General features: G+C 41.7%; 1 protein-coding gene and 1 non-coding gene across 2 annotated transcripts in view; both read left to right on the top strand.

Annotated features, from left to right (window-relative positions):
* The window catches only part of LOC126174926 (liprin-beta-1), a 967,251-nt gene that overhangs the window by 563,973 nt on the left and 384,687 nt on the right, over positions 1 to 18,591 (top strand). The gene's annotated exons all lie outside the window — the stretch shown is intronic.
* Positions 15,465 to 15,539, top strand: Trnap-cgg (transfer RNA proline (anticodon CGG)). Its single transcript has one exon. It is a non-coding gene; the product is annotated as a tRNA-Pro (tRNA).

Raw genomic sequence — 18,591 nt, 5'->3', positions numbered from 1 at the left:
AGTCCGTTTCGATTATTTTTGCGTCAGCATGTTCTCGCTCGCAACCATCTACATCTACATCTACATGGATACTCTGCAAATCACACTTAAGTGCCTGGCAGAGGGTTCATCGAACCACCTTCACAATTCTCTGTTATTCCAATCTCGTATAACGCGAGGAAAGAACGTTCATCTGTATCTTTCCGAACGAGCTCTGATTTCCCTTATTTCATCGTGGTGATCGTTTCTCCCTATGTAAGACGGTGTCAACAAAATATTTTCTCATTCGGAGGAGAAAGTTGGTGATTGGAATTTCGTGAGAAGATTCCGTCGCAACGATAAACGCCTTTCTTTTAATGATGTCCAGCCCAAATCCTGTATAATTTCAGTGACACTCTCTCCCATATTTCGCGATAATACAAAATGGGCTGTCCTTCTTTGAACCTTTTCGATGTACTCCGTCAGTTCTATCTGGTAAGGATCCCACACTGCGCAGCACTATTCTAAAAGAGGACGGACAAGCGTAATGTAGGCAGTCTACCTAGTAGATCTGTTACATTTTCTAAGTGTCCTCCCAGTGAAACGCAGTCTTTCGTTAGCTTTCACCACAGCATTTTCTGTGTGTTCCTTCCAATTTAAGTTGTTCGTAATTGTAATTCCTAGGTATTTAGCTGAATTTACGGCTTTTAGATTAGACTGATTTATCGTGTAACCGAAGTTTGACGAATTCCTTTTAGCACTCATTTGGATGACGTCACACTTTTCGTAATTTAGGTTCAACTGCCACTTTTCGCACCATTCAGATATCTTTTCTAAATCGTTTCACAATTTGTTTTGATACTCTGATGACTTTATTAGTCGATAAACGACAGCGTCATCTGCAAACAACCGAAGACGGCTGCTCAGATTGTCTCACATATCGTTTATATAGATAAGGAACAGCAAAGGGCATATAACACTATCTTGGGGAACGCCAGAAATGATTTCTGTATTACTAGATGAATTTTCGTCAGTTACTACGAACTCTGACCTCGCTGGCAGAAAATCACAAATCCAGTCAGATAACTGAGACGATGTTCCATAAGCAAACAATTTCACTACAAGCCGCTTGTATGGTACAGTGTCAAAAGCCTTCCGGAAATCCAGAAATACGGAATCGATCTGAAATCCCTTGTCAGTAGCACTCAACACTTCATGTGAATAAAGAGGTAGTTGTGTTTCACAGGAACGATGTTTTCTAAACCCATGTTGACTGTATGTCAATAGACAGTTTTCTTCGAGGTAATTCATAATGTTTGAACACAATATATGTTCCAAAATCCGGCTGCATATCGAGGTTAACGATATGGGCCTGTAATTTAGGTGATTACTCCTACTATGTGACCAGATGTGACCTGTGCAACTTTCCAGTCTTTGGGTACGCATCTTTCGTCGAGCGAACGGTTGTATATGATTGTTAAGTATAGAGATAACGCATCAGCACACTCCGAAAGGAACCTAATTGGTATACAGTATGGACCAGAAGATTTGCTTATATTAAGTGATTTAAGTCGCTTCACTACTCCGAGGATATTCACTTCTACGTTACTCATATTGGCAGCTGTTCTCGATTCGAATTCTGGAATATTTACTTCGTCTTCTGTTGTGAAGGCATTTCGGAAGGCTGTGTTTGGTAACTCTGCTTTGGCAGCACTGTCTTCGATAGTATCTCCATTGCTATCGCGCAGAGAAGACATTGAGTGTTTCTTGCCGCTAACACACTTCACATACGACCAGAATCGCTTTGGGTTTTCTGCCAGGTTTCGAGACAAAGTTTCGTTGTGGAAACTGTAATAAGCATCTCGCATTGAAGTCCGCACTAAATTTCGAGGTTCTGTAAAAGATCGCCAATCTTGGGGATTTTGCATCTGTTTAAATTTGTTATGTTTGGTTCGTTGTTTCTGCAACAGTGTTCTAACCCGTTTTGTGTACCAAGGAGGATCAGCCCCCTCGTTTGTTAATTTATTTGGTATAAATCTCTCAATTGCTGCCGATAGTACTATTTCTTTGAATTCAAGCCATATGTGGTCTACACATATATTATTAATTTGAAATGAGTGGAGATTGTCTCTCAGGAAGGCGTCAAGTGAATTTTTATCTGCTTTTTTCAATAGGTATATTTTTCGCATATTTTTGGAGGATCTGGGGATTACAATATTCAGTCTCGCTACGACACCCATGTGTTCACTAATCCCTGAATCGGTTTTGATGCTCGTTGTTAACTCGAGGTTATTTGTTGCCAAGAGGTCAAGTGTGTTTTCAGAACCGTTTACTATTCGCGTGGGCTCATGAACTAACTGCTCGAAATAATTTTCAGAGAATGCGTTTAGCACAATTTCGGAGGATATTTTATGCATACCTCCGGAATTAAACGTGTATTTTCGCCAACATATGGAGGGTAAATGAAAGTCACCACCAACTATTATCGTATGATTCGGGTACGTGTTTGAAATCAAACACAAGATTTGTTTGAACCTTTCAGCAACTGTATCATCTGAATTGGGAGGTCGGTAAAAGGATCCTATTATTATTTTATTCCGGTTGCCAACAATGACCTCTGCCCATAGTAGCTCACAGGAAGTATCTGCTTCAATTTCGCGGCAAGTTAGAAATAGTTTAACAGCAACAGACCCGCCAACGCCAGCCGTGTTTAGCCAATCCTTTCGGAACACCGTTAGGTTCTTCGCAAAAATTTCGGCTGAGCTTATATCCGGCTTTAGCTAGCTTTCAGTGACTATAACGATTTGAGCATCAGTGCTTTCTGTTACCGCTTGGAGCTCTGAGAAAAACACAGCTACGACAATTTACAACTGTTATACCAATGGTTCCTGTATCTACGTTTTTCCTCTGTTCAGCCTGCACCCTTTGTGACTGAAGCCCTTCTTGTGTTTTTCCGAGACCCTCTAACCTAAAAAACCGCCCAAACCACGCCACACAGCCCCTGCTACTCGTGTAGCCGCCTCCTGCATATAGTGGACACCTATTCAGCGGAACCCGAAACCCAACCACCCTTTGGCGCAAGTCGAGGAATCTGCAGCGTACACGATCGCAGAACCGTTTGAGCCTCTGATTCAGATCCTCCACTCGGCTCTGTACCAGGAAACCAGAAAGAATCCCTTCTGATCCAAAGTGACACACATTATTACCGACGTGAGCAACCACCTGCAGCTGGCTGTACCCTGTGGTCTTCATGGCATCCGGGAGGACCCTTTCCACATCTGGAATGACTCCACCTGGTATGCACACGGAGTGCACATTGGTTTCCTTTTCCTTCTTGTCAGCCAAGTCCGTAACGGGCCCCCTAACGCGCCTAACGTTGCAGCTCCCAACTACCAGTTGCGATTGCCCGGATCTTACAGGCTGAGTGGTTTCCTCTGAAACGGGGCAGGCGGCAGCATATGGTTCAGCGACAGTGTCAGCCACAGATAACACCTGGAACCTGTTTGTCAGACAAACCGGGGAGAGACCTTACGTGCGGCCGCCTGGGAAGTCTTTCGCCGCTTGCTTCCCACTCGACCACAAGTGAGGGGTCAACCTCAGTGCGAGCAGTTACTGACTGGGTTGACCACCGGTGAGGACCGATCGGAGGACTCTGACGTGCTGGACGTCCGTTGGATCCCCACGGCCGGCCAACAACAGTGGTACCCATCCACTGGAGCCTCAAGCTGTGTAATCGAAGCTATCGCAGCCTGAAGCCGAGAGCGAAGTGTCACCAACTTGGCTCTCATCCGCACACAACAATTGCAGTTCCTGTCCATACTAAAGACCGTGGAAAACTAAACTATGCAGATAAACGGACTATCGGCACGTGCTGCGCAACTCTACTGCAGACCCTGATGAAAACGCAGGAACTGGGTCTAATAATACGCAGATATTCAAAAACCTAACTACAGAAGCACTCAGGTGAGACTAAATATTTCGCCCCTGATTAGGAACTTGTAATATGTCACAAAATCGGTTTACTTTCCCACGCAAACGAAAACGCGACGACTGTGGCTATTAGATATTAAATTGACATGCAGAATCTCAAGAAACTAAACTATTAAAGCACACAGATGATATAATAAAATTCACTCCTGGTTAGGAACTCGTAAATGTCAAAAAAGCGGTTACTTCCCTGTTGCTGCGTCTGTCTCGGTCGGCTACCATCATACTCGTAAGAGTGAAACGTCGTTGCAACTGGCACCGAATTTAGGAATTTACAGTAATATCGGTTCTCTTTTCGATTGTTTTTACATAGGACTCCCTTCCCACATTTACTTTCGCTCCAGGGAGTGAAATATCATCAGAGACTTTACCAGTGAGCGTAGCAAGACCTAAAACTATGAGTTTGACGCTGACATCGCTCGCCTTCGATTATTTCTCATATCACCTCCTCCCTACCCTCGGCCGCTTTCCTAGCGGTATTAAGGGTGTCCCACCTCCACATTATTGTTCTGAGATAATAGTCCGTAGTGCACTAACAAGGGCCCGCACCGACACGTCATCACCGATTCGTCCAAACTTATGATATGTCCAGGACTTGGCCAGAAATCGAAGTGACAGAAGTGGGACCCCTACAAAACCAAGCGGCTAGGAGGAAAAGAAAAATAGCATTCTTTGGTGCAAGTCGACACGGCTTCAGACATTTACGTCAGGGTGGTTTCCAGGTGGCCGTGGCGCTGCGGATAGAGTACAGAACGGTTACCAGAGTCTCATGGGATCGAATCACTAGTCGGACAGCTTTTTTAAAATTTTCAATATTTACGTTATTTAGTCTTCAAATAAACCGAAATAGTGCTCAATATATTGTATTTCTTAATATTTTCATAAAAGGCGTAAAAGGGGAAGGGGAAGGAAAATTTCGGATTATAATTAACAGCACCGACGAGGACTCGGCCAATATACAGGGTGTTACAAAAAGGTACGGCCAAACTTTCGGGAAACATTCCTCACACACAAATAAAGAAAAGACGTTATGTGGACATGTGTCCGGAAACGCTTAATTTCCATGTTGGAGCTCATTTTAATTTCGCCAGTATGTACTGTACTTCCTCTATTCACCGCCAGTTGGCCCAATTGAAGGAAGGTAATGTTGACTTCGGTGCTTGTGTTGACATGCGACTCATTGCTCTACAGTACTAGCATCAAGCACATCAGTGCGCAGCATCAACAGGTTAGTGTTCACCACGAACGTGGTTTTGCAGTCAGTGCAATGTTTACAAATGCGGAGTTGGGAGATGCCCATTTGATGTATGGATTAGCACGGGGCAATAGCCGTGGCGCAGTACGTTTGTATCGAGACAGATTTCCAGAACGAAGGTGTCCCGACAGGAAGACGTTCGAAGCAGTTGATCGGCGCCTTAGAGAGCACAGAACATTCCAGCCTATGACTCGCGACTGGGGAAGGCCTAGAATGACGAGGACACCTGCAATGGACGAGGCAATTCTTCGTGCAGTTGACGATAACCCTAAAGTCAGCGTCAGAGAAGTTGCTGCTGTACGAGGTAACGTTGACCACGTCACTGTATGGAGAGTATTTCGGGATAACCAGTTGTTTCCGTACTATGTACAGCGTGTGCAGCCACTATCAGCAGCTGATTGGCCTCCACGGGTACGCTTCTGCGAATGGTTCATCCAACAATGTGTCAATCCTCATTTCAGTACAGATGTTCTCTTTACGGATGAGGCTTCATTCCAACGTGATCAAATTGTAAATTTTCACAATCAACATGTGTGGGCTGACGAGAATCCGCACGCAATTGTGCAATCACGTCATCAACATAGATTTTCTGTGAACGTTTGGGCAGGCATTGTTGGTGATGTCTTGATTGGGCCCCATGTTCTTCTACCTACGCTCAATGGAGCACGTTATCATGATTTCATACAGGATACTCTACCTGTGCTGCTAGAACATGTGCCTTTACAAGTACGACACAACATGTTGTTCATGCACGATGGAGCTCCTGCACATTTCAGTCGAAGTGTTCATACGCTTCTCAACAACAGATTCGGTGACCGATGGGTTGGTAGAGGCGGACCAATTCCATGGCCTCTACGCTCTCCTGACCTCAACCCTCTTGACTTTCATTTATGGGATCATTTGAAAGCTCTTGTCTACGCAACCCCGGTACCAAATGTAGACTCTTCGTGCTCGTATTGTGGACGGCTGTGATACAATACGCCATTCTCCAGGGCTGCATCAGCGCATCAGGGATTCCATGCGACGGAGGGTGGATGCATGTATCCTCGCTAACGGAGGACATTTTGAACATTTCCTGTAACAAAGCGTTTGTAGTCACGCTGGCACGTTCTGTTGCTGTGTGTTTCCATTCCCTGATCAATGTAATTTGAAGAGAAGTAATAAAATGAGCTCTAACATGGAAATTAAGCGTTTCCGGACACATGTCCACATAACATATTTTCTTTCTTTGTGTGTGAGGAATGTCTCCTGAAAGTTTGGCCGTACCTTTTTGTAACATCCTGTATTTCGAGGAAAGGATTGTAAGGCTTACATGACAATTTCATGCATAAAATTAGATCGTTTCATTATTCTACAGTTGATGCTTTACAGATTCTGGAGCTTTACTCATCGTAAAACTGGAGAAGCACTAATTTTCTAGGTATCTTGGACACAGTATAAACACAGCATTTTTACAGCTACATGGTTGTTTTAAAGTTTCTGTAGAAATACAAACTTGGTTCGCATTCATCAGAAGTCCTCTCTCATCGCACAGTTTGCAGCAAACGACGAGTAATGAAACTAATGGCATACGAAGTCCTGTACGCTTTAATTACCAAGCCAGTCTTCAGAAGTTACTTACGGAGTCCTCGTGGACGCTGTAAGCAAAATCCGTTCTTGCAAATATACACTCCTGGAAATTGAAATAATAACACCGTGAATTCATTGTCCCAGGAAGGGGAAACTTTATTGACACATTCCTGGGGTCAGATACATCACATGATCACACTGACAGAACCACAGGCACATAGACACAGGCAACAGAGCATGCACAATGTCGGCACTAGTACAGTGTATATCCACCTTTCGCAGCAATGCAGGCTGCTATTCTCCCATGGAGACGATCGTAGAGATGCTGGATGTAGTCCTGTGGAACGGCTTGCCATGCCATTTCCACCTGGCGCCTCAGTTGGACCAGCGTTCGTGCTGGACGTGCAGGCCGCGTGAGACGACGCTTCATCCAGTCCCAAACATGCTCAATGGGGGACAGATCCGGAGATCTTGCTGGCCAGGGTAGTTGACTTACACCTTCTAGAGCACGTTGGGTGGCACGGGATACATGCGGACGTGCATTGTCCTGTTGGAACAGCAAGTTCCCTTGCCGGTCTAGGAATGGTAGAACGATGGGTTCGATGACGGTTTGGATGTACCGTGCACTATTCAGTGTCCCCTCGACGATCACCAGTGGTGTACGGCCAGTGTAGGAGATCGCTCCCCACACCACGATGCCGGGTGTTGGCCCTGTGTGCCTCAGTCGTATGCAGTCCTGATTGTGGCGCTCACCTGCACGGCGCCAAACACGCATACGACCATCATTGGCACCAAGGCAGAAGCGACTCTCATCGCTGAAGACGACACGTCTCCATTCGTCCCTCCATTCACGCCTGTCGCGACACCACTGGAGGCGGGCTGCACGATGTTGGGGCGTGAGCGGAAGACGGCCTAACGGTGTGCGGGACCGTAGCCCAGCTTCATGGAGACGGTTGCGAATGGTCCTCGCCGATACCCCAGGAGCAACAGTGTCTCTAATTTGGTGGGAAGTGGCGGTGCGGTCCCCTACGGCACTGCGTAGGATCCTACGGTCTTGGCGTGCATCCGTGCGTCGCTGCGGTCCGGTCCCAGGTCGACGGGCACGTGCACCTTCCGCCGACCACTGGCGACAACATCGATGTACTGTGGAGACCTCACGCCCCACGTGTTGAGCAATTCGGCGGTACGTCCACCCGGCCTCCCGCATGCCCACTATACGCCCTCGCTCAAAGTCCGTCAACTGCACATACGGTTCACGTCCACGCTGTCGCGGCATGCTACCAGTGTTAAAGACTGCGATGGAGCTCCGTATGCCACGGCAAACTGGCTGACACTGACGGCGGCGGTGCACAAATGCTGCGCAGCTAGCGCCATTCGACGGCCAACACCGCGGTTCCTGGTGTGTCCGCTGTGCCGTGCGTGTGATCATTGCTTGTACAGCCCTCTCGCAGTGTCCGGAGCAAGTATGGTGGGTCTGACACACCGGTGTCAATGTGTTCTTTTTTCCATTTCCAGGAGTGTATTTGCCATTCTAAATCTTCCTTTGCCTTCCCTTTTCATACCTCTTACGAAAATATTAATAAAATATTGAAACGTCCCCTTTGTACAATTATACAGGACTGTGCTTAAACTGACACACAATATTTTTTTTAGCGCAACGCAATCTGACTTTCAAAAATCTCTACAAAAGAATGGCCCTGACTAACATTAACCTATACCTTTCACAAATCACTTACCTCACCAAAAATCTTCGTTACTCGAACTACTGCAATACAGCGAGCGCCACTACTGCCAGCTAAATAAAAGATTCAAACTACTGAAGGCACTAACTACTGATAGGCATAGTTAGCAAATGAAAGATTTTGATAGAGAACAAACAATGTATTTACCTTAATAATCATAATATATATAACAGTTCATGCCATCCAGTCTTACAAATTTCAAAACTCCGCCATCTCTCCCCCCACATCCACCAATGCTGGCGGCTCACCTCCAACTGCGCAACGCTACGCGCTGTTCACATCCAGCTGCCCAACACTACAATAGCAGACAACAATGCAAACTAGCCACAGACTTCACACAGCACAGCCAGTGATTTTCATACAGAGCGCTACGTAACGTTGCCAATAAGAAAACCTAAACAGCCTACTTACATAGCCCCCATGCTCCCCACAAAAAATTTTACAAATTCTTTTGGGCAGTGGCCAATACAGATTTGAAAAAAATTTTCATAATTACAATAACAAAGAAATCAAATGCACACACTTATCGATACAATGTTGGTCAAAAGCTAAAATTTTCTCACAGTACATAAAGACAGTCCTGATCATCCATCACAGTAAAATTACAGTGTTTTTTTTTCTCAAAGTCTGAGTAGTAAAAGAGAATACACACGGAAGTAGTGGATTTCCATGCAGTCTTGAAGAAGTAGTGTTGTCCTTCCAACGGAAAGACAGTGCTGACTCTTGACATGCTGACAGGTAATGGGCCACAACAGAGCAAACCCACAGCAGAGTCAGTCGAGGTTTTGAAGAATATTGGTAGGTAGGTGATCAGAGAGCAGACCCACTGTAGTCCTGGTAGAAATAATGGTATTGGTGGGTCATCAAGATGCAGAACGACTGTAGTCCTTGTAGAGATGGCCAGCAGCCATCTGCTGTGACTGTGCAGGTGCAAAATCACCATCGAAGAGTCTTGCGGACAATATAGCAAGTCCATAAACAACCACTTGTGCACTCACAAAGTTTTTGGAATTGTCCTTAGAACCAGCAATGCTGTTAATCAGTCTCTTGCTGAATTATTAACACACATGCAAACACTATCAGTCCCTGCTTCTCACATATTGTCCGTATACTATGACCAACAGAAACGTGTGCAGTGAAATGTAACTTACAAGTTACTTAATTTGATGAACTGGTGTCAATTTCAATTTTATAACATAAGAATATAATAACAAAGGTACAAAATACATCATTAAAACATAATAATACAGATAACATTTGTAGTAATACAGGCTTTACAAAATAATAGAAATAAACGTATACATCAGTGTTACAGGAATTATGAGATAAGTAAATACATAAAAGATCAGAATAACTTTTGAAACATCAACTTTACACATAAGCATTAAAACAAAACAGAATAAATAATGTCTAAGCATATTTACAAGGTAAATAACATATTATTAATGCCAATTATATTTGAGGATAACAGTATTCCTCATCATAGTGAATGTAGCTTAGTATTAGAAGAAGAAGAAATTCTATGAAACTACACAGAGACAGGAAGAAAACAAATACACAAGGGTACACAAACACATAGTGGTATAACACAAAAGGAAAGGACAGGGTTTGTTTTCAGTGTAACATTTGGTACTGCAGTCCAACCCAAAACTTCATTCCATAGATCTTTCGTCTTATTTCAACATTTGTTTCCACCAAAAAAATCCTGTTCAAGCATGCTTTCTGTATTTATATGTTCACATATTTCTTACCTCATTATTTATTTTCCATTATCTTACTTCATCATTTATTTCCAAGAAAATCCTACCTAAACCTGTTGTCCCTAAACCCTACTTTTTTGGTTCATATCCACTTTCAAAATACTGTTTTGGCCAAACCATTTTCTTATAGCCTCTCAATGTATTTCTTCCAATCCATCATAGTTAGTTTCTTATATAGTCTACCCCCTCTTAAGCTAACTTAAATCTACTGATCTCAGATGATGAACTGAGGGACAAGGCAATGCAGCAGCACAAAACAATTAACACAAACATCAATGACAAAAAATTCAAATTGGCAAAGCAATTGCAATATTACAACTAATATAAGGCACTGTGCAGCAAACAAGAAAAATAAATCCTTAGTAAAACTGGCTTAACAGAGTAATACAAAGTCAAATTCAGTAACACTATGCCTGGCAAACAGCAGCAGCAATTGCAATAACTTATATCTAAACATGACATAGCTCAAGCAGAAAAAATATTACAGTAAAAATGGCCATTTTTAATACGTATGTCACATCTTAACACTAGAGTGATGCATCACAAAAACGTACGCTAGCAGATAAGTTACCAAATCGTAAAAAAATTATTTATGCAATTCCTGTGAAGGGAAATGTCTATTTATGTGCCCTCGTTTTCTTGCAAGTAGATCATAAATTTATAATTGACTGGATCTGTAGGCATAAAATAACTATATGAGTACATCTATTAAATTTTATTTTAACCAATGCTGCAGTGCAGCTAGAAACTAGATATTAAACAAAATGAGCAAATATATATATATATAAAGCGTTTGAGCGTATCGTATTTGCGATGCTTTCAACAAAGGAATGTCAATAGCGAGGATAATGGCCTCTTTTTTTTTTTTCTCGACCTGTGCTTCCGAAAGGCACACACTAATGGCTTTTTTTCCAGGCGACTGTCGCACAGCTGGGTGCCCACGACTCATTACGTGAAGGTGGTCACTTAACTTTCTTACTGAAATATTTACGACACCAGTTTGCATTACAGTGACAGTCTCATATAAAAATTTCACAGGTCGAGAATTTGTGTTGCAAGTGTGTAGAAACAAAATCCTATGAATGTAACAGTGTGCAAAAAATTCTTGCCTGCATTGCGATACATTCACGCATTTACACACATTTCATAACTCTTAAAGTATGATTCTTGGTTTCCAACATCCTTTATCACAAGTCATAGTCCCTAACCACTACTCATTATTCCTTACCTTATTACACATATACATATTCGTCGCCACTTCTTCAATATTTCATCTTAATAAATATGTAGCATAATCAAATTCCTCATATAACATCAGCTTATTGATCATAAACATACCTCAACAGCATAATACACATCGTCGTCGTAAAAATAACAACATAACACCTCATGTCAAAAGTGTCATCTGCCTCAAACGTACTTTAAAAATCGTGATCCCATACCAAATATATCATTCAAAGCTCTCATAATATCACAATGGGTCCGAAAAAATATGAACAGTTCACAAAGTATTGACAAAATACGATTTCGTAAGTGTGAAGTTATCCAACGGTGTAATTACGTAAACATCTGTCACTGCCGTAGTAAAAAAGTTTGTCTCTCTCAGTTAAATGATCAGATAGCTGTGTAATTTATGTGTTAGAGAAATATGGTACCGATGTGTAAAGTTGTATAAGCAAATACCATATTAGCTAGGGCTCCTTGTGCTTGCCAAACACATGGTACACAAAGTAAGCGTGTACCCCCCTGAGGATTAATGTAATTATACCTTCAGGTGTTACAGATTACAGCAATGGAATGAAATGTATCACGGAAAACCTTTGTATCATTGTACTTCAAATATCTTTAAAAATAAATGATTTAAGTACAAAATTAATCACTCAAATACGTATCCTGTAGCGCTAAATGTGCGTCTTGCTGTAAGATAATCGAAGTGTCGTAGTTATCGTCCTCCGAAAGCTAAGTTCAGCAGAAGCCAATGTTCTTACCTCATGATACACAAAAGTGAAATGCTTTGCGTATAGATATCTTAGTTATTACGCTTATTGCCGTGATGAGGAAAGTACTGTGCTGTAACGTATTGTTGTCCTACAGAAAAGGCTGTCTCCTTGTAGCTATAGCACAAAAGTTACTACTAAAACATGTTTTACTTTACAGAAGAATTCAGAAAAACTGTGCAGATATAAAACAGATACACCGCAAAAGCAACATTGTAAATTGTCACTCATTAGTAGCGTTGTGATAAAATCGTGTAGCTGTCACATAAACTAACCACTGTGTCCTCTGGTATTTCACAGAAGGTGCTTTAAATCCAGAATGTATTTTCAAGTAAACCAAAATGTTGCATTAAAATCTCATTAGCAGTACTGGTAAATGTTCTAAGTATGTGAGCCTTATAGTCGTTACGTAATTGTGCAACTAACAAGCAAGAATGTACAAATAACAACATTGTGTCGTCTGTTCACTATAACAATGCATTCATAATTTCTGTTGAAATAAGTTATCTTGGTTCTTGACTGGATATTTAACTTCAAACATTGTTGCATATTAACAGATTCTAAGTCTGACAAAGCCTACTAGCAATGTAAAGTGAAAAGTTATATGGCAAAAACAAAGTTAAAAAGCAGATTATCTTTCAATAAACGGTTTTACATGTGCAATGTGGTGTAAACCTTTACTCTTCCTAGTATGCAGAGTTTCAATTTCAACGCAATTATGTGGTATACGTCGGATTCTGTAAGGTCCATTGTAAACTAGAAAGAATTTGTGACTCAAGTGTTTCTTCTTATGTGACAATGAATGAGCTTTAATGAGAACTTTCTGACCAATATATAATTTCTTTGCATTTGCTTTACCGTGTAGTTTTCTCCTTTTGTCTGCTGCAGATTTTATATTTTTAATAGCCAAATCAATTATGTCTTTGTGTCGAAGTTTACGTGTATTCGGGAAAGGTGCAAGCTCTCTGATTCTGTTCGGTGGTTCTTCATTCTTCAGTACAAGAGTAGGTGGTAAAGCAGTGGAGTCATGAGGCATTTCATTCAGCACGTTTTGAAATAAGTGTAAATATCTGTCCCAATGCTGATGCTTTTTGTGACAATAAAGTCTGCAAAGCTTATTGATTTCTTTCATAATCCATTCGGAGGGGTTACAATGTGGTGAGTACAATTAAGTAGAAACAGGTTTGATTTTATGATTCCGAAGGATGCGTGACCAAACAGCAGATCTGAATTGCAGTCCGTTATCCGAAATGACTTTACTAACGTGTCCAACTTCACGTAAGAAATTTTTAACAAAGGCGTTGGATACAGACCGTCCAGTGGCTTTACGTAACGGTGTGAAAGAAACAAATTTTGAAGTAAGTTCAACAGCGACTAGAAGGTACGAAAATCCATTAGATGTTCTGACAAGCGGTCCCAAGAGATCAACAGCAGCAAATTCTTTTAATTTAGAAGGAATGATAGGAAACAGCGGAGCACGATGGGAGATAGTAGATGGTTTCGCCTTTTGACAAAGTTTACAAATAGACAAGACTCTTCGAATTCGCTTTTCCATATTGTTAAAATAACAAGTCGTTTGAAGAACACGATAACATTTTCGTAGGCCAAAATGTGCGTAGCTGAAATGAATGTACCAAATGAGCTTATTAACAAAATCGTCAGGAATGCAAAGTACCCATAGCTTGTCATCAACAATGCAGCGTTTGAACAGTATGTTGTTTCTAACCAGATAATAATGCCAAATCTGTGTGTGTGTCTTTTCACGCCATTTGCTCTTGATGTCTTTCCAAATCGGATCTTTATCTTGTTCATGAGCAATGTCCTTTAAAGATGTGGTGATGAAGTTTTCAAAGGCGACTTTCTGAATGTAAAGAATACTGAAATTTTTCTCGAGGTTGCCTTCTGTGTTACTTTTCTCAAGCCCAGCCGGTGCGCGTGACAGTGCGTCCGCAACAATGTTCTCCTTGCCGCGAATATAGACTATTGTGAAGTGGAATTCTTGCAGAAACAATGCCCAACGTTTTAACCTGTCATGATTTAATTTTGAAGACATAAGAAATTGTAATGCACGATGATCACTGTATACTTTTACGTTCTTACCAGAAAGAAAGAAACGGAATTTGTTAAATGCCCAAACGATAGCTAAAGCTTCTAATTCAGTAACGGAATAATTTTTTTTCAGATTTTGTTAGCACTCGGCTAGCAAAAGCAATGGTTTTCTGAATGGTAGTGTCATTTTCTATGGCTTCTTGAAATAAATGGGCACCAAGACCGACTTTAGAAGAATCCGTGCTAAGGCAGAAATCTTGTGACAGATCTGGATGAGCTAGTATTGGCAGGTTAAGAAGCGATTCTTTCAAAGAATTGAATTCGAACTGTGCTTGTTCGTCCCAGTTCCAAATAGTATTTTTTCCAGTGAGAGAACAAAGTTTTGGTGTAGCAAGAATTTGCATATTCAGAAAACGACGGTAAAATTTTACGAGACCTAGAAAACTGAGGACTTGTTTTTTTGTGGATGGAACTGGAATGGCTCTGATTGCTTCTAACTTTTCAGGATCCGGCTGAATGCCTTCAGAAGAAATAGTATGTCCCAAAAACCTCACCTTTGACCTACCGAATTCAGACTTTTCCAAGTTAACTGTAATTCCATATTCTGCAAAAATACGTAACAAACTGTTGAGGATGCGATTATGTTGTTCCCATGAAGCTTCTGCTATTAGAATATCGTCCACATATAAGGTGATGTGACGTTTTAAGAACTCAGGTAATATGGAATTTAGCCCGCGAATGAATGCTGCCGAAGAATTGTTCAAACGAAAAGGAAGTTTCCGACCGCATTCTTACAGCTGGTTCATTCTCCAAGTAGCCACACATAAATTCTAACCTGTGCTCCAATGACCAGTTGGGAGGAAAACAATGAGAGAATTGAAGAAAAGGCAAAGGTCCCGAGTTCGAGTCTCGGTCGGGCACACAGTTTTAATCTGCCAGGAAGTTTCATATCAGCGCACACTTCGCTGCAGAGTGAAAATCTCATTCTGGAAACATCCCCCAGGCTGTGGCTAAGCCATGTCTCCGCAATATCCTTTCTTTCAGGAGTGCTAGTTCTGCAAGGTTCGCAGGAGAGCTTCTGTAAAGTTTGGAAGGTAGGAGACGAGGTACTGGCAGAAGTAAAGCTGTGAGTACCGGGCGTGAGTCGTGCTTCGGTAGCTCAGTTGGTAGAGCACTTGCCCGCGGAAGGCAAAGGTCCCGAGTTCGAGTCTCGGTCGGGCACACAGTTTTAATCTGCCAGGAAGTTTCAATGAGAGAATTGATGGAGCCACGCTTGTGGATGAATGTCGTTGGCAGAATTCTTAAACGTTTTGAATTTACATGTAGTAATGAACAGCTTATAGTCAAAATCATCGTGTCGGCGAGTAGCATATCGGTCATTGTTACGTCGTGTCGGCGGTTCCATCTCAAAATTCGGTGCACCTTGCCAATTTCTTTCATAAATTCCGAAATGCCCTGTGTTATTATTTTGTGGCTTTTCCGTATTTATAAGTTCCTCTTCCCCTCTTGGAGCGCGAGTGTCCTCTGAAATATGTAATTCTTGTATTACTTGTGCCAACTGATCTTGTACTTCCCGGATTTCTCTTTTGTAGTGTATATTGATTTGATTTTGATTGAATTTTCTAATTTGTTCATACTCTTCAGTGTCCGTGAAGGCTACAGGTCTTGTGTCATTCAGATCATCATCTACCTTTGTAGATAAGTTAGTGAACTGATCTGAAAGTTCGGCTACTTTATCCGATAGTGAAATTATTTCCTCTGTGTGTTTTTCTGAACCAAGTTTCAGAGTGTCCATTTGTGTTGAAATCGTATCTACTGTGTCCTTTAAGTTTTCCTGAGATTTTGCAAGTTGCATAACCGAATCGGTAGATGCAACTGAGTCAATTTTAGCTTGCAAGTTGACGTGATTTTCATGAACAATAGTTTGCAGTTCTTTTATGGCTGCTTCGTGATTCTGTGATGCATTTTCATGACGCGAAAAATTAGGTTGGAAATGCTCACAAATTTGTGCTTTTACGTCATTACAGACTTTTTGACATTTCGATTCGATGTTATGTAACTCAGTAGTTAAATCTTCACGTGTTTGTTCAAGCGTGGTGTCTAACTTTTGAAGATTTTGTTCCATTGTGCCTAACTTTTGAAGCCTTTGTCCCATTTGTCTCTGATTTTGTTCCATTTGTTGCATTTATTGCAATAATAATGTATTAGTGTCTGGAATCTGTTTCTCTATGCTTTTTGGCAGTGCATTTTCACCGGCAACATTCACATTTTGACAAGCAGAAAATGTGTCTTGACTAATTTGAGAAAACGGTGAGGACCCAAAACCAAAGTCTACAGTATTTGCAATATTGTGTTCTGTCATTTCGGATTCCTGAGGCGAGCTGTTGCCGACCGATCGATCGATAATGCTTCCTTGTTCATTACCTGTTTCACTGTCTACACCATTATTTGCCGCCCGCTCCATTTCCCTATGCACAATTACCAAATTACTACTTCGAATGTCTGTTAATTCACTACACAGTGGTGCTGATAAGCTACACTCGTCGTCACTATTATTTCTCAGTTTACTTTGGAGCCTAGTGTTACGTTTTTCACACGCCATTATTGTCACAATATTTCACACGATAACACAGAAAAGCACAATTTGAAGAGCAAAAATAAGAGAACACATTAATATAGCACTGAAAATAATATCTAGTTAATTGCAGCTGCGAAACACTTGGTGCAAATCTACATGCATGCCACAACTGTTTTACAGTACAACAATGAAAGACTGCAACTACAAAGGAGATTCTCTCTACAATTACGCGCTAGCAATAAACAATAGCTACACCAATTACACAAACTAAAAGAAAAAAATCAGAAGATTCCAGTGAGGTGTCCTCGGCTAAGGGTCGACATATGAAACGTCCCCTTTGTACAATTATACAGGACTGTGTTTTAACTGACACACAATATTTTTTTTAGCGCAACGCAATCTGACTTTCAAAAATCTCTACAAAAGAATGGCCCTGACTAACATTAACCTATACCTTTCACAAATCACTTATCTCACCAAAAATCTTCGTTACTCGAACTACTGCAATACTGCAATACAGCGAGCGCCACTACTGCCAGCTAAATAAAAGATTCAAACTACTGAAGGCACTAACTACTGATAGGCATAGTTAGCAAATGAAAGATTTTGATAGAGAACAAACAATGTATTTACCTTAATAATCATAATATATATAGCAGTTCATTCCATCCAGTCTTACAAATTTCAAAACTCCGCCATCTCTCCCCCCACATCCACCACTGCTGGCGGCTCACCTCCAACTGCGCAACGCTACGCGTTGTTCACATCCAGCTGCCCAACACTACAATGGCAGACAACAATGCACACTAGCCACAGACTGCACACAGCACAGCCAGTGATCTTCATACAGTGCGCTACGTAACGTTGCCAATAAGAAAACCTAAACAGCCTACTTACAATATATTGATCATTTTTTCGGTGTATTTTAAGTGTAAGTAAAGTAAAAATTGAAATTAAGAAATACTGTCCGTAGGGACTGGTTGTCACAATCCTCGGGTCTCCGTTCTGTATTTACTCTTTCCACTGCGCTAACAGTTCATGCCCCGCCCGACTCGCACCAAAACTGCTGTGTGTGTGTGTGTGTGTGTGTGTGTGTGTGTGTGTGTGTGTGTGTTTTTCCCTTAACGCTTGGCTATCTGGAGCTCCCACTTCTATCACTGTCATTTCTGACCAAGGCTTACGTGCACTGTTAATGTAGACGCCGGTGACGGCGAGTAGGCGTAGTCCACCTGTAAGTATTGTTGAAAGATCTCCACGCGTTCCGAAGTTATGCAGATATATTACCCCTCTTCACTCTGCTACGCCCATATCCATTATTAGAACTACAATGTTCTAGTCCCACGGTAGTTTTTTGTCTTGCAGATAGTAAGTAAGAGAATTACGTCATAAGATTTTATTTATTGCCTCGAAAACGCGAACAGCGACCTTGAAAATTGATGGTGCAGGTATTAGTCCTTCGCTGAAGATTTGGCGGAGACCTTGGTTACAGAAGACTGAATTTTGACTGTTCATTCTAGAAATGTCTGCTACCCAATAGGTTCTTCATCCGAGGAAACAGTAAGAAATCAGTGAGTACCATGTCAGGAGAATAGGGGTGTGAGGCAAAAGCAGCAGCGTTTACGACTGCCCTGTTCATAAGAAGCTGAAGTGTTGTGAAGCGAAGAGATCCCTCAGACAGCTTCTCACGATGCTTCGT

This window comes from Schistocerca cancellata, chromosome 3 (genome assembly GCF_023864275.1).
Source record: "Schistocerca cancellata isolate TAMUIC-IGC-003103 chromosome 3, iqSchCanc2.1, whole genome shotgun sequence".
Classification (NCBI taxonomy): domain Eukaryota; kingdom Metazoa; phylum Arthropoda; class Insecta; order Orthoptera; family Acrididae; genus Schistocerca; species Schistocerca cancellata.
The sequence above is the reverse complement of the archived record's forward strand: the minus strand, read 5'-3'. Positions and strand labels throughout refer to the sequence as shown.